Source organism: Salvia splendens, chromosome 16 (assembly GCF_004379255.2).
Source record: "Salvia splendens isolate huo1 chromosome 16, SspV2, whole genome shotgun sequence".
Lineage (NCBI taxonomy): Eukaryota > Viridiplantae > Streptophyta > Magnoliopsida > Lamiales > Lamiaceae > Salvia > Salvia splendens.
In genome coordinates this window covers 12,761,553-12,775,913 of record NC_056047.1, presented here as the reverse complement: position 1 = coordinate 12,775,913, position 14,361 = coordinate 12,761,553, and the positions used below count along the sequence as shown (strand labels likewise).

At 36.4% G+C, this 14,361-nt stretch overlaps 1 pseudogene; it reads left to right on the top strand.

Annotated features, from left to right (window-relative positions):
- Positions 1-1,061: 1,061 nt before the first annotated feature.
- Positions 1,062-4,229, top strand: LOC121770198 (annotated as a pseudogene).
- Positions 4,230-14,361: the final 10,132 nt, after the last annotated feature.

Sequence of the window (14,361 nt, the reverse complement as noted above, 5' to 3'; positions counted from 1 at the left end):
TAACTCACTAGAGCTCTCTCAATAAAAAAATTTCCAATATATAAAGTGTTAATAAAAGTACCATATACTCTTATATGTAAAGAGTAAAATTCATCATACATACTCTATATTTGTTCACCATTACAATTGTGGAATTTGTATTAGAAAATCTACAATAGATTAGGAATAATTGCAAAAGCACCTCAGGTTTTTGAAAGGTTCAGGTTTTTGAAAGGTCGCGAAGAAAATTTGGGGTTCGTTTAATATATTTAATAGTACATTAATTATTTAAATTTTCAATTTTAATGAGATTCGTTGAAAGTGAAATTAAGGTTTACGGCACATGCACGTGTTTAAATCAATAAGTGAAATTTTGTAAAAAATCAAAGCAAATCTCAGTCATTAGATCTTGTGATGTAATCGTTATATTAATGCCACATGTCATCTAATAATATAGCTCGACTAATAATGTAACGTGTTTTAGTCTAATAATGTAACGCTTTTAGTGTAATAATATAGCTCGAATATTATTATCTTAAGGATTCAAGAGCTAAGATTTGCTTTAATTTTTTACAGAATTTCACTTATTGATCATAGTGCGCCCTTTATAGAAGAAAGAAAAAGAAATTAACTTAACTAATTACTTTATAGAAGAAGAAAAAGAAATTAACTTAACTAATTACTTTTTTCATAATTTTACTTTAGTTCGATGTAAGTTTGAGAAATGTGGAAAATTTAAAGAAAAAAATCTATGAAATATAAATTCTGATTTTATATATTTATTTTATAATAGAACGTAAATATAGTGATTTAATAAATTATACTAATAGTTATTAAAAATTGTGAAATGGAATTTTATAGTTTAAAAAAAAGCACATCAGAGTAATGCATGATGTAAGACAATAAGCAAATGTAGTACCGTTCTGCCGACAATTTTGACGAAGGGGTGAAACAACTTGCTAGAGAGTTCAATTTTGTTGACTTTGCTACAGTCTAAAGAGCATATGGAATAATTAATGAATTGAGATCCACCATCGAACACAAAAATATCAGAGAAAAAAAAAGGGGGCAGTGCAGTGATAATGGTGGATGCAATAATTTCAGTTGTGGCGGATAGAGTTTCAGCTATGATAGAAGATCGATTGAATTTGGTTAGAGGCGTGAAGAAAGAGGTTGTTGGTCTTTCCAACAAGCTTAAGACGATTAGAGATGTACTGGATGATGCAGAAAAAAGAGGAGTGAAGGATCAAAGTGTTCAAAATTGGCTGAAAAAGCTTGAAGATACCGCTTATGACATGGACGACATTTTGGATGAATGGAATTACGCTATTCTTAAACATAAGCAAAAGGTATGCTGCTCTCTCATTCCATCTTCATGTTTATGTTTTAAGAAAGTTGTTGTTCGTCGTGATACTGCAAAGAAAATACAAAATGTGAAAGCTAGACTTGATCAGATTTTGAAGGAGAAAGATGATTTTAGTTTTGTGATGTCTCTGCCTGTTCCGCCGAATGATCATGTACCTAAATCGTGGCGAGTTCAATCCACATCTTCAATTGAACTCGAGAAAGTCTGTGGACGGGATGAAGATTGGAATTGCTTAGTAAGGAAATTGATGCTCAATAGTGGTGATTGGCAAATTCTGTCGATAGTTGGTATGGGGGGAATCGGTAAAAGCTCAACTTGTTTATAATGATACTCAATTAAAGGATTGTTTCGAATTAAGAATTTGGATATGTGTTTCTGATCTCTTTGATGTGGATGGGATTGCGAGAGGGATTGTTGATAGTGTGGGAAAAGAGATAATTCCTCCAAATACCAACCAATTGGATTTGGTACTACACAAATTAAGAGATTCTATTCAGGGAAAGAAGTTCCTTCTTGTCCTTGATGACGTGTGGACAGAAGACTACAACAAATGGGAGCCCTTGAAACTCAATCTCAAACACGGTGCACCAACTAGTAAAATTTTGGTGACAACAAGAAATAAAAGGGTGGCTAAGATGATGGGCACCTCAGACAACGAGATTTACTTCCCACAACAACTTACTGATGAAGAGTGTTGGATTGTTGCGTCACATATCCCTTTCCGGAAGGGATGACAAGGAATGTCAAGAATTCGAGGATGTTGGTCATAAAATAGCTAGGAAGTGCAAGGGCTTGCCACTTGCTGCAAATGTTTTGGGAAGTCTTCTACAATTTAAGGACAACTTGGAAGAGTGGGAAAATGTACTTGAGAGTGAAATATGGCAATTGGAGAAGGCAGAGGTGGAGCTTTTTCCTCATTTACTTTTGAGCTACAACAGGTTGTCCCCGACTCTCAAGCGTTGTTTTTCATATTGTGCCATCTATCCTAAAGGTTTGAAGATTAATGTTAAGAGATTGATAGAAGAGTGGATGGCGCTAGGTTACCTAGGCTCTGTTAGTGAAAATGGTGGAGTGGAACTTAAAGGAAGAGAGTACTTCAACAAGTTGGCAATGAGTTCTTTGTTTCAAGACTTTGAGATAAGTTATGACTCGAGGGAGCAGATAAAATGGTGTAAAATGCATGATATAGTGCATGATTTTGCTCGATTTGTTAGGAAGAATGATGCTGAAGTTACAAAGAGAGGTTGTCAAATGTGTGACCCTTTTTTAGTTTCTCAGGCCAAAGAATATCGTAGCTTATTCTGGGGAGAAGGATCACCTACAAATCTTTGTGGTTGCGTTACAAGTCTTAGGGTGTTTAGAATTAGATGGGGACTGTTTGGTCCTCCGCCACGAGGAATGGAGAGGTTGATTCACTTGAGATGGATGAAATTAAGTGGTTCTAAAGTTTCCAAGGAAGACCTCAAAATCATTTGTAGGCTTCATTTCTTGCAAAGTCTTTTGTTAGCATGTTGTTCTCTTGAAGAGATTCCAGCTGAAATTGGGAATTTGGTCGACTTGAGACACCTTAATTTAAGTAGCAACGAAAAATTAACCGAATTACCAGAGAATATGTGTAGTTTGCTTAAACTGCATACTCTTTTATTAGCATGCTGCTCCCTAGAAGAGATTCCGAGTAAAATTGGGAAGTTGGTTCACTTGAGACATCTCGATATAAGTGGTAACAAAAATTTAAAGGAGTTACCAGAGAGCTTGTGTAGATTGCTTGAATTACAAATCTTGAACATTGAGTGCTGCAGTGATCTCTATGGACTTCCCGAAGGGATCCATAGACTCGAAAGCTTGCAGCACCTTCTAATCGAGCACACTCCTGCAAGCCGTCGTTTTCCTCAGGGTCTAGATCAACTAAAGGGTCTCCACACATTGAGTTCATTCCATGGAGGAAGTGGATGCAACAAGTTGGGATTGTTAAAACACTTCAGCTATCTTAGTGGAACTCTAAAATTGGAAATCCATGCTAGTAGTTCAAGTGATGTGGAGGTGTTGGTTGCGGATGCTCGAGAAGCGGATATAAGGAGCAAGACGCTAATCCAAAGACTCGATGTGCAGTTCTATGATGAGCTCATGGATGAAAAGGAGTTGTCATCTGCATCATTGTTGTGGATAGACGTAATAGAAGCTCTGCAGCCGTATCAGAAGTTGCAAAAACTGAAAATATGGGGGTATAGAGGCTCCAGACTTCCACATTGGATGTCGTCACCACTCTACTTGTTGAAAGAGATTACTCTCATTGATTTAAGTGAGGTGGTGTCATTGCCGCCTATGGGGAAACTACCTTTCTTGGAAGTTCTCTACATTAAGCAAATAACAGAAATGAAGTTGGTGGGAAGGGAGCTGTTGGGAGTAGAAACTCTGTCCTCTTCTTCATCATCAAGGGACAATGTCGTCGCCTTCCCTAAACTGAAGGGGCTGGCGTTTAGTGGCTGCCACAAATGGTGGGAGTGGGAGGACATAACAGCGGAAGAAGAGGAGTCTGTGACCTTCTCCGTGATGCCATGCCTCACACGGTTGTCTATAAATTGGTGTGAAGGTATGAAGAAGCTGCCACATCGACTCCTACGTAAGGCCTTGTCTCTGCAGATGTTGAGCATTGAGCATTCATTGGAGCTAGTGAAAAGTTACGGAGACAAGAATGGTCGCTTCTGGAGATCCGTAACCCAAAATAATTCGCAGCTTCAGCTTCAACTTTAACTAATTTGAATCTGTTTTACTAAAGCAAATTTATTGTGGTTTTTCTAAATGTTCAACTGTCCATTGCAACTGTATAGCTATTCATGGTTTGTAAGTTTCTTTCTTATTTTTTTGTGGGAGTTTTTTTCAGATTTGTTTGGGAGGATTAGATTGCATTGCTACTTAAAAACTTTACTACTGCTACTACATATTTTGAAGTAGGAGTATTTTGGTAAATGCCACGTCAACTCTCTTCTTGAATATCTCAACTAGGCTAATAGTCCATTAAAGCCAGCGAAAGTAATTTGTGTGTTTCATATACACACAAATGATTAAAATGGGCTAATAACATCGATTCTAATAATTAAGCTCAGACGAGGGAGGTAGCCCAGTGTCAACGTCAAGGCTAGTTACTTCTTTCTTATTCTTTAGCCCCACAACTTCTCTTCTTGTCTCTGCCAACTTTTTCTACTTACAGTTCAACCTCTTTTTCTTCACGCACTGCCCTACATCTAGTCTAGCACATGTGCCGAACAATGAAAACAATAAGAGATTTAACTTTTAAGGGATCTTCTTCGTAGGGGAAGTGAAAATTAGCAAGGCAGAAACCCAATGCATTTTGTGTGGATTGTATTTAAAGCCTATAGGCTACAATCGCATAATGTTACCAGAATTGTGTGGTGCGCCGACTTTGTTGGGGCTATGGCCTCAGTTGCAATATTCCACTGTCATGCACACAAATTTTAGTATTTCTTTTCGGGTAGTGATAAACTTACGTACATAATCGAACTTTTTTTTTTTTATCATTTTACATCAAAAAGTATTTTATAAACATCAATTGATTTAAAATAAATTTAATACTAATTATTTTGCAACACTTAGAAAAAAAATGAAATTTTAACTTAAATATTTGTATATTTAAGAAAAAAAATTATTTTCTTTATAAATATTGTATAATTAATTCAAATCAAACTCGAAATCATGTTACGATTCGACATAAAATTTCTATATCACTTCTTTCTTATTGCTACATATAATACAATAAATAACAACACTAGTTTTTAATTAATTTCACTTAAATTTAAAAATTTAAGGATATTATGTACATGTATAATTTATGTACATTTATCTTTTCTCTTTCTTTTTCCCCCTTTTCTTTTCCTCTTTAGATTTAATATTATTTGTGATACTAGTATTTGTTATAAGTTGATGTGTATCTGAAGTTAAACTATGATTTTTAGTGTTGAAAATTAGTACACCGTAGTACATATGTAGACACAATTTTTGAAAGAAAAATGGATAATTATATGCTTTTTTAGTTTAGTCAAGTAATTGTAAAATTTTAAATTATTTATTTTATTTTATAATTGCAATTTAAATAAATATATGAAATAGAAAATAAATGATAGACCGTGAAATTGTGGTAAATTTTTTGAGATGCTTAATTGTCATATGAATAGTAGAAGTCTGACTATATTTTAAGCATTGACTTATAGATGATGTTATTTAAGATATTATTAATCGCTCCGTCCCGGCTAAGATGACACATTCCTTGTCCGGCACGAGATTTTAGGAGTTATTGGTTAATATGTTTAATTAGAGATAGAAAATGTGGGTGTAAGTATTAAAATAGAGAGAAAGAAAGATGAATATTTTAATAGGAGTAGGAAAAAGTGGTTGGGTGTATTAATTGGAGAGAGAAAGTTTCCAAAAAAGGAATATGTCATCTTAGTTGGGACAAACTAAAAAGAAAAACGTGTCATCTTAAATAGGACGGAGGAAGTAAGTCTATATTATAAGGAGTCTATATTATAAGGAGCATCGTGATTCCAAGTCTATCCCATATTCATGTGGAGTCTTTACAGACCCAAAATTAATGAGCAAATTCCCTTTATTTTTTTATTGATGTGCGAGGAAACCTTTAATCACCTCACACGATCGAATTGGTGTTTTGTAATGATAAAAGGCTCGTTTGATAAGCTAGTAATACGTAGATCCATATATGTATCTATATATTTCTAGATATTTGGTATCATAGTTACACTACCTTACAAGCCCTTGCTTTTCTCTAAAGCCCATCTCGGCCCGATAGATTCAGCGTCAAAATCAGCCGATATGTATCTCTCCAAATTCGTCGGATAGTAATCTGCCTCTATTCATGAATCCAGAATACAAATTTTATCTCCTTCATACCCTTTTCTTCCAACGCTCTTTCAATTCATTCTCTCTTTCAATCAAAATATACTTTTCTTCTCGCTCTTCAAACAAATCACAAAATATACATCTGCAAATATTTCACCCGGTGAGAGTTTATTAATAGTCAGATTTGTCTAGCGTGACATGTGTTAATTGGTTTGAGGATTAGCACAATAGTTTCGGAAATATTTCTAGCGTGACTTGAATTTTCAAATACCGTAGTTTTATGAATTTTCAAATCCCATAGTTCATAAATTTTGAGCAAGAATTTCTATTTTTTGTTTGAGGATTAACACATTTGGGCCGGTACTTCACAAATTAGAGATTTAGAATTTCATTAATTTCTTATGCAGTGTAATTGTTCATTGTCTGCTTCTTTGTGCCAAGAATATGCACTTTTTTTCTTTTTAGTTTGTCCTACAAGAATATGCACTTTTTAATTTTGGAAAGTCTTTTCTCTCTAATGAGGTGGGACTCATTCTCCACTAACAATACTTTATTTAATTTTTCTCTCTACCTCTCTCTTCATTTACCAATTTTACATTAAAACTCATGCTAACCCCAAAGTGAATATTCTTTGGGGACGGAGGGAGTAGTATTTATTTTGTTTATCATGGTAATTTTATCGGGGGTCATGGATATGCAGACATTTTTTGGAGTAAAAAACTTTTCAAAATTTTACTGGCTCATGAATATGTTGACAATTTTGGGGCTTCAAACCATCTTGAAAATGTTTTGGGTGCATAGAATATGAGTTTTGTTTGACATATTATTCTTTTGTTTGTAAAATTTTTGAAGGTATGCCTTGTATATGTGAGTATTTAAATCAGTTGCAAGTGAATTGTGGTTATATACGCATTGTTAATAAACAAATTTGATTTAGGTTTGGAGCAACAAATTCAATCGTGAGAAATAAGAGGGAAAAAGAGAGTCAAATCTTTTTGTTTCCTACGCGGAGTATATATGAATTTAGAAGATTTGATTAGTTTAATGCAAAAGGACAATGTAGGAAATAAATGAATTTAATTAGGTTAAATTTGTCATTGCATATTTTTTTTCTGATTTCATAATTTCCCTATCAGACATAATGGGTTTATTAGAAAAAAAAATTAACTACTATATCAAATATGTGTTATTAAAATCATATCTTTCCCTAAGTTGGTTCTATATCTTGATCACTAACTAACCTATGTATATCACTTATCAAACGAGCCCTAAAGATGGAGGAATATTGATGTTTCAAGTGATTGCCAATTAAATTCTAAAAGTTATCAACATCACTCAATTCTTTTGTATTAATCTATTTGTTGCTTTATTGGACTCAATTATGAATTGGTATACCAATTGGCCGTTGGGGACACTCTAGTTCTCCACTACCTGTGTGGCTCTATATGTGTTTGGCAATGTTTTCGCCTTTTTGCAATTATGATTCATACATAAATAGAAAGCTTCGTGTATTGAAGTTATAATAAGGAGTTTTATCGATTTAATTATGATCTAAAGATATGCTGGATCCAGGAATTGATGTGAGGCGGGACAAAATATATTATAAACAAAAGATTGAAATATTGAGAAGGGGCATTTATTGGAGAAATTCAAATAAATTTGATAAAAAAAAGTAGCATGGTTATAAATTTTTGAGGAGGGGCATTTGCCCCACCAATGCTTCATGTCCATGACTTAAAAGGTAAAATTATTAATTTTATATATGAAACTAAAACTGATGTGTTTATCTTTGATGAAATTAGACTGTAATGGACTAATAGTAGAGTGGATGTATAGTTGAGGTCACCCCATGCCACATACTATGATATAATAAACTTAGTTAAGAGTGTGAGATAGTAGGTGATTGAATAGAGGGAGAGGGACCCTGGAAGGTGACACAGCAACGGAGCATCCCATGTGGTTAAAGTGAATCGCTACAATCATTACATGCATTGGCTTCGACACCCCATTTTTCCACTGTATTACCTCTTTTTATTACTTAAACCTTAAAACCTTAACTTTAATTATTACCCACACATCACAAGGTTAACAATATTTTATCAAGTACAAATGTACAATAACTGAATTCACAGCCGAGTGTAGTACGTGCTGATCAGACTGCGCATTCATAATATTGGACTCCATCTATTCTTATCCCTCAGAAATAGATCCACCTGTCCTACAAAATGACTAACTCACTCCGTCCCAAGTAAGATGACTCATTTCTTGAGTGACATGAGATTTTATGCAGATTTATTATGCGTGTTAAGTAAAGAGAGTAAAGTAAGAGAAAAAGAATAAAGTAGAGATAAAAGTGATTTTAATTTTAGTAATAGATTATCTTGCTTAGAATAAAATAAAAATGAAAGTGGATCATTTTCAGTGGGACGGAAGGAGTACATTTAATTCAGACTCTAGGCATAAAACAATACATTTGTGCAAAGATTTGCATTCAGCTCAATTAGAATTCATCAATTCTCATTTACCATTGCTCCTTTCATCTCAAGTTAGTTGATTTGTATTTTCTCTCTTATTTTATTCTCTTCACTTTAATCTTTAACACCTCAGTTTCTTAAATCTCCTCGTATCCAAAATAAATGTCCAAACTATCTTTTGGGAGTGAGTAATTTACTCATTATTATTCAATATCAGTAAAAATGAATCAAAAGGGACACATGTACATGTGTGTAGTTTGTGAATGCATCTGGAAAGCACATTTACCTTTTCCACGTGAAGTTAACTCGCACTAAAGCATGTGAGTGAGACCCATCACCAACAGCTAGACGTCACCACGGTTCCGGAACCGGCGGTTCACGGTTCGGAACCGCCGGTTCCGGTTCAATAAATTGATGAACCTGAACCGGCCCGGCCAAGGTGTGGCGGTTCCGGTTCGTGAACCGTAGAACCGCCGGTTCAAGTGAACCGTGGAACCGCCGGTGATTGGCCGGTTCCGGGCCGGTTCCGGGCCGGTTCGGCCGGTTCGGCGGTTCGTTTTGATTTTTTTTTTTTTTTTGCATTTTGTAAATTGTAATTCAAGTTTAAAATGTAACAAAAACTTGCGTAAATAACATTAGAATGAAGCGATGTACAAATGTAATTTTATTGATACAAATTACAACTTCAAAATTACAAATTACAACTTTAAAATTACAAATTACAAGTTAAAATTTACAAATTACAACATAAAAATTAGAAATTACAACTTCAAAATTATAAATTACAAAAGACTTAAAGTCTTCATTACAATTTACAAAATTACATATTCGAAATAAAGGGGAGAAAAAAGAAATAAAGGAAAAGGACTTGAGCTCAACTTAAATTTAAACTTAAATTTAAAATTTAAGTTGAAATATAAGTTGAGATGCCTACGTATCCTCAATGCTCAATTGCATTTTGGAATCAAAGTCCACGTAGTTCTCTTACCTTGCTTACCTATTTGGCTTGATCGGAAGTATTGGCGCCTACTCTTCTTCGTCGGGGAAGTAGTCTTGGTCGGGTTGTACTACTAGTTTGTCCCAATCCGGTTCTTGGTCTCTAATTTCGGCGGAGCACCAATCATCAAGTAACATGGTGGCTTCCATGTTTTGTCCGGTGAGCCTACTTCTTCGGTCGTCCAAGACGTTGCCTCCAACACTAAAGGCGGACTCGACGGCGACAGTGGAAGCCGGAACCGAAAAGATCTCCTTGGCCATTGATGCAAGGATGGGAAAATCTTTCTCGTGTGAAGACCACCAATCTAGGACGTCGATTTGTTGGGGAACGGGACCTCCTTCTTCCTCATTGAATGAAAAGTGTGAGTCTAAATATAAATCTAACTCACTTACCGAATGTGCCGTCCTTCCTCCCCTGCTGAAGGCGTATAGGTCCGCCAATTGGGATTGGGTGTCGGGGTCATCAACTTGGAAGAAGCCAAAGTTCTGTGTTTGACGGGGGGGTCTAGGTCGAACTTGGTGGGTAGTGTTGTACTTGACTTCGTAATCGTGAAAGAGAGACCGCAAGTCGAACTCAAAATTTCTTTGGAGGCTTGGGAGGTGGGGGAGGTTTATTTGGAATGTTTGGACAAGGTTTATGTAGTTGTCGTCGTCGTCAGTTTGCAAAGCTCGGAGTGGTTCAAGATCAATAGAAGCTAAACTGTTGTAATAAAATTCTAAAATTTTGAAAGTACCAACTAGTTTCCACTTTGGATCCAAAACTTTGGCAAGCAAAAAAACTGTTGGGATCTCATTGAAATACTTGAGTCATTTTTCAACCATGTAATATAAAACACACATAAGCTCAAGATTGTTTGCGAAATTTTTCATTGCAGTTTTAAAACCAAGTGATATGATCATGCAATGTTCTAAAACACGAACGGATGTGCAATAATACACACCCGATAACTCCATAGTTGCACTTCGAAAATTTTTGAATAATTTAAATAAACTCAGGCTTTGTTCCCAACAAGAAGATGTTAGATATAAATCATCAACAGGGTAAGTTCTATAAAAATCAACTAAATAGTCTATATGCTCCATTGTAGATTGCAACATGTCATATGTAGAGTTCCATCTAGTAGAAACGTCTAAAGTAAACTTTGTGTACCTTATTTTCTTCGAGTGGCAATACTTCTTCCACGCCTTGCCAATTTGAGGCTTCCAGTGGATCAAGGATACAGCTGTAGTAATAGGTTGAATATGTCTTTGCCATAAAGACAAAGCATCTTGTACACATAAGTTTAAAATATGACAAATACATCGTTGATGAAAATACTTACCACTTATCACCGGGGAGCAAGCCGCAATTAAATCGGATATACTTGCGGTGTTGGCGGTTGCGTTATCAAAACCAACCGAAAATATCTTGTTGCATAACTCATACTCATTCAAAACTTGAATAATTAAAGAAGCAATTGCTTGTGCGGTGTGTGGGGAAGGAAATTGTCTAAAACCAATCAAACGTTTATTTAAAGACCAACTATTGTCTATAAAATGACAAGAAATACCCATGTAAGAATTTCGTTGGAAAGAATCCGTCCACACATCGGAGCAAATATTAACTTTGTGCCCCAAGGTGGATAGACTCTTTGCAATTTCCATTTTTTTTTCAAAATACTGCCGGTTGTTAGATCTTTGAGCAGTAGAGGGGGGAATTCTTTTTGCAGCAACATTAAAAGCTTGTTGCATAGTCATTTCATATTTTCTGTCATTAAAAAAATTGAACGGCAAATGTTTCATTGCCGCCCATCTTACCATGGTATCGGTAGTATTTTTGGGATCGTATTTAAATAGTGGCGTACCTGTTTGAGACGATGAGCCGGCGGGGAAGTTGATTTGGGTTTGGGATCTAGAATGCCCAAATTCCACGGGGTGTTTTGCCTTCAAATGGCGTGTGAGAGTACCATATCCCCCACCGATTACAAATGGATAGACTTTATCGCAATAGTTGCAATAAGCTTTGAACTCGCCTGTCTCCACGGTAGTGGTCGAATCATCAGGATTAGAAATTACCACCGGGACCTTCTTGTAATGTTTGGTGAAGATGTCGGATTTCAACTTTGGAGGCATCTTCTTCTTTTGTCTCCCGGAAGGAGGAGGAGCTTCGGCCTCCTCGTCATTTTCGCCAACTTGGCCGGCGCTAGAAGGTGGGAATTGATGCGATCCATCGTCGCCTTCGTCCGATGATAGATTCACATCGTATTCGAAACGCGAATCCGAATGTGGCTCTTCGTCGCCGAGGGTGGCAAGTAACAAGGCCGCATTTCGATCTTCTTCCTCCTACGAGAATTATACACATTAAAACATATCATATAACATATTAAAACATATTAAAACTTACTAAAACATATTAAAACATATAAAACTTACTAAAACATATTAAAACTTACTAAAACATATTAAAACATATTAAAACATATTAACATATTAAAACTTACTAAAACATATTAAAACTTATAACATATAAATCAAAGGAAGGACCACGCTGAGGCATTCCACAATAGGCCATCTTGCACAAGGATATAAGAAAAGGCGGTAGTCCGCACATAATCTTTTTCCGAGCAAGTATACCAAATGGTGCTCTCAAATTAAAGACTTATCATATAACATATTAAAACATATTAAAACATATAAAACTTACTAAAACATATTAAAACATATTAAAACATATTAACATATTAAAACTTACTAAAACATATTAAAACTTATAACATATAAATCAAAGGAAGGACCACGCTGAGGCATTCCACAATAGGCCATCTTGCACAAGGATATAAGAAAAGGCGGTAGTCCGCACATAATCTTTTTCCGAGCAAGTATACCAAATGGTGCTCTCAAATTAAAGACTTATCATATAACATATTAAAACATATTAAAACTTACTAACATATTAAAACTTATATCATATAACATAATAAAACATATTAAAAAACTACTAACATATTAAAACTTATTATAACATATTAACATAGTAAAACATTTAATTTAGAAGTTTAGAACTTACTTGTAATCGAAGAGCGGCTCGCCTTCCCACCTCCTCCGCAACTTGTGCTCTAGAAGGGGCACGACGACGACGAGAGTCACTTTGATCTTGGGCAATTCCCTTGCCCCGATCACCACCACGACGAGATGAAGACATGATATTATGGAAATTGGAAGTAGAGAATAGAGAGTAGTGTTTATGTGATATTAACGTAAACAAGAACAACGTGAGTAAATTATGAGCGCAAATAACGTAAACAACTTGAGAGAAAGAGGATGGAGAATAGAGAAATTGAGATTGAGAGAGAAATTCTTATCAACACAAGAATGGGGTAAGTAGAAAATGAAGATGAGGGGGTATTTATAGGGGAAAAATGTGATTAAAAAAAGAAAAAAAAAAGAAAAAATTTCAAATTTTTGAAATCCGGCGGAACCGCCGGTTTACCGCCGGAACCGCCGGTTTACTCGTTGAACCGCCGGTTTTTGGTCAGAAACCGCCGGTTTCGTCAACGGTTTTCTGACAAAAACCGGCGGTTTCTGACCCGGTTTCTGAAAAGGCTACGTCTAGGCCGGTGGTAGCCTGAAAAGGTGTCGGAACCGGCGAACCGGCGGTTCGGAACCGCCGGTTCCGGTGAAAACCGGCGGTTCGGAACCGCCGGTTACGGTTCGCAAATTTCATGAACCTGAACCGGCCCGTCGGAACCGCCGGTTCCGGTCACGGTTCGGAACCGCCGCCGACGGTTCCGGTTCCGGTTTGGAACCGCCGGTGACGGTTCCGGGCCGGTTCAGCCGGGCCGGTTCGGTTTGGTGATGTCTACCAACAGCACCATTTGAGAGTCACTAGTAAGTAGTAAGAGTGTCCACTATGGGACGCCAGCGGCTATAGCCGCGGGTTGGGGCGGTGGACGGACGGTTTATAGTGGCGAGCGCGTCCGCCCCGGGGGTGGACGCGGCGGACGTGGCGGGGTGGGCGGACGAGCGATCACCGGGTTCGGGGCGAGGACGCGGCGGGGGTGGGCATAGCCGCGCCTATAGGCGCGGCGATTATAGTGGGGGCATTAGCCGCGGCGCATGCGGCGAAATTTTTTTGATAGTTTAAAATGGAGGTTTTGAAATGGAGGTTCTGATAGTTTAAAATGGAGGTTTGAAATGATGAGAGAGAATTTGTTCTGCCAATTTTGATAGTTTAAAATGGAGGTTTAGATCCGCTTTTAGATTTAAATTTAGTCTAATTTTACGATGAAATATGATTAATTATTCGTTGTATAATTTTACCGGTTTGCAATACAACGAATATTCGGCCCTAATTACCTTGTTTTCTAGTTATTTACACTGCAATTATTTAAATTACACTTGATTAAAACTAAAAATATTTTAAAATAAAAATTGATTATAAAATTTGGGGGCTATTGGAGGTGTCCACTATAGTGGCGGAAATAGAATTTTGGGGCTGTGGACAAAAAACTGGGGCTATGGACAAAAAACTGGGGCGGGACTATTGGGCGTGTCCGCATTATAGTGGACACCCTAACCCACATATCAGCACTTACTTCAAATCTTTGTCTAGTACTACTACTATTTATTTTGGGAGATATTATTAGTTAAAGTTGCTCATCTTTACAATAGAAGAAATAACATTAAAGTATGGTG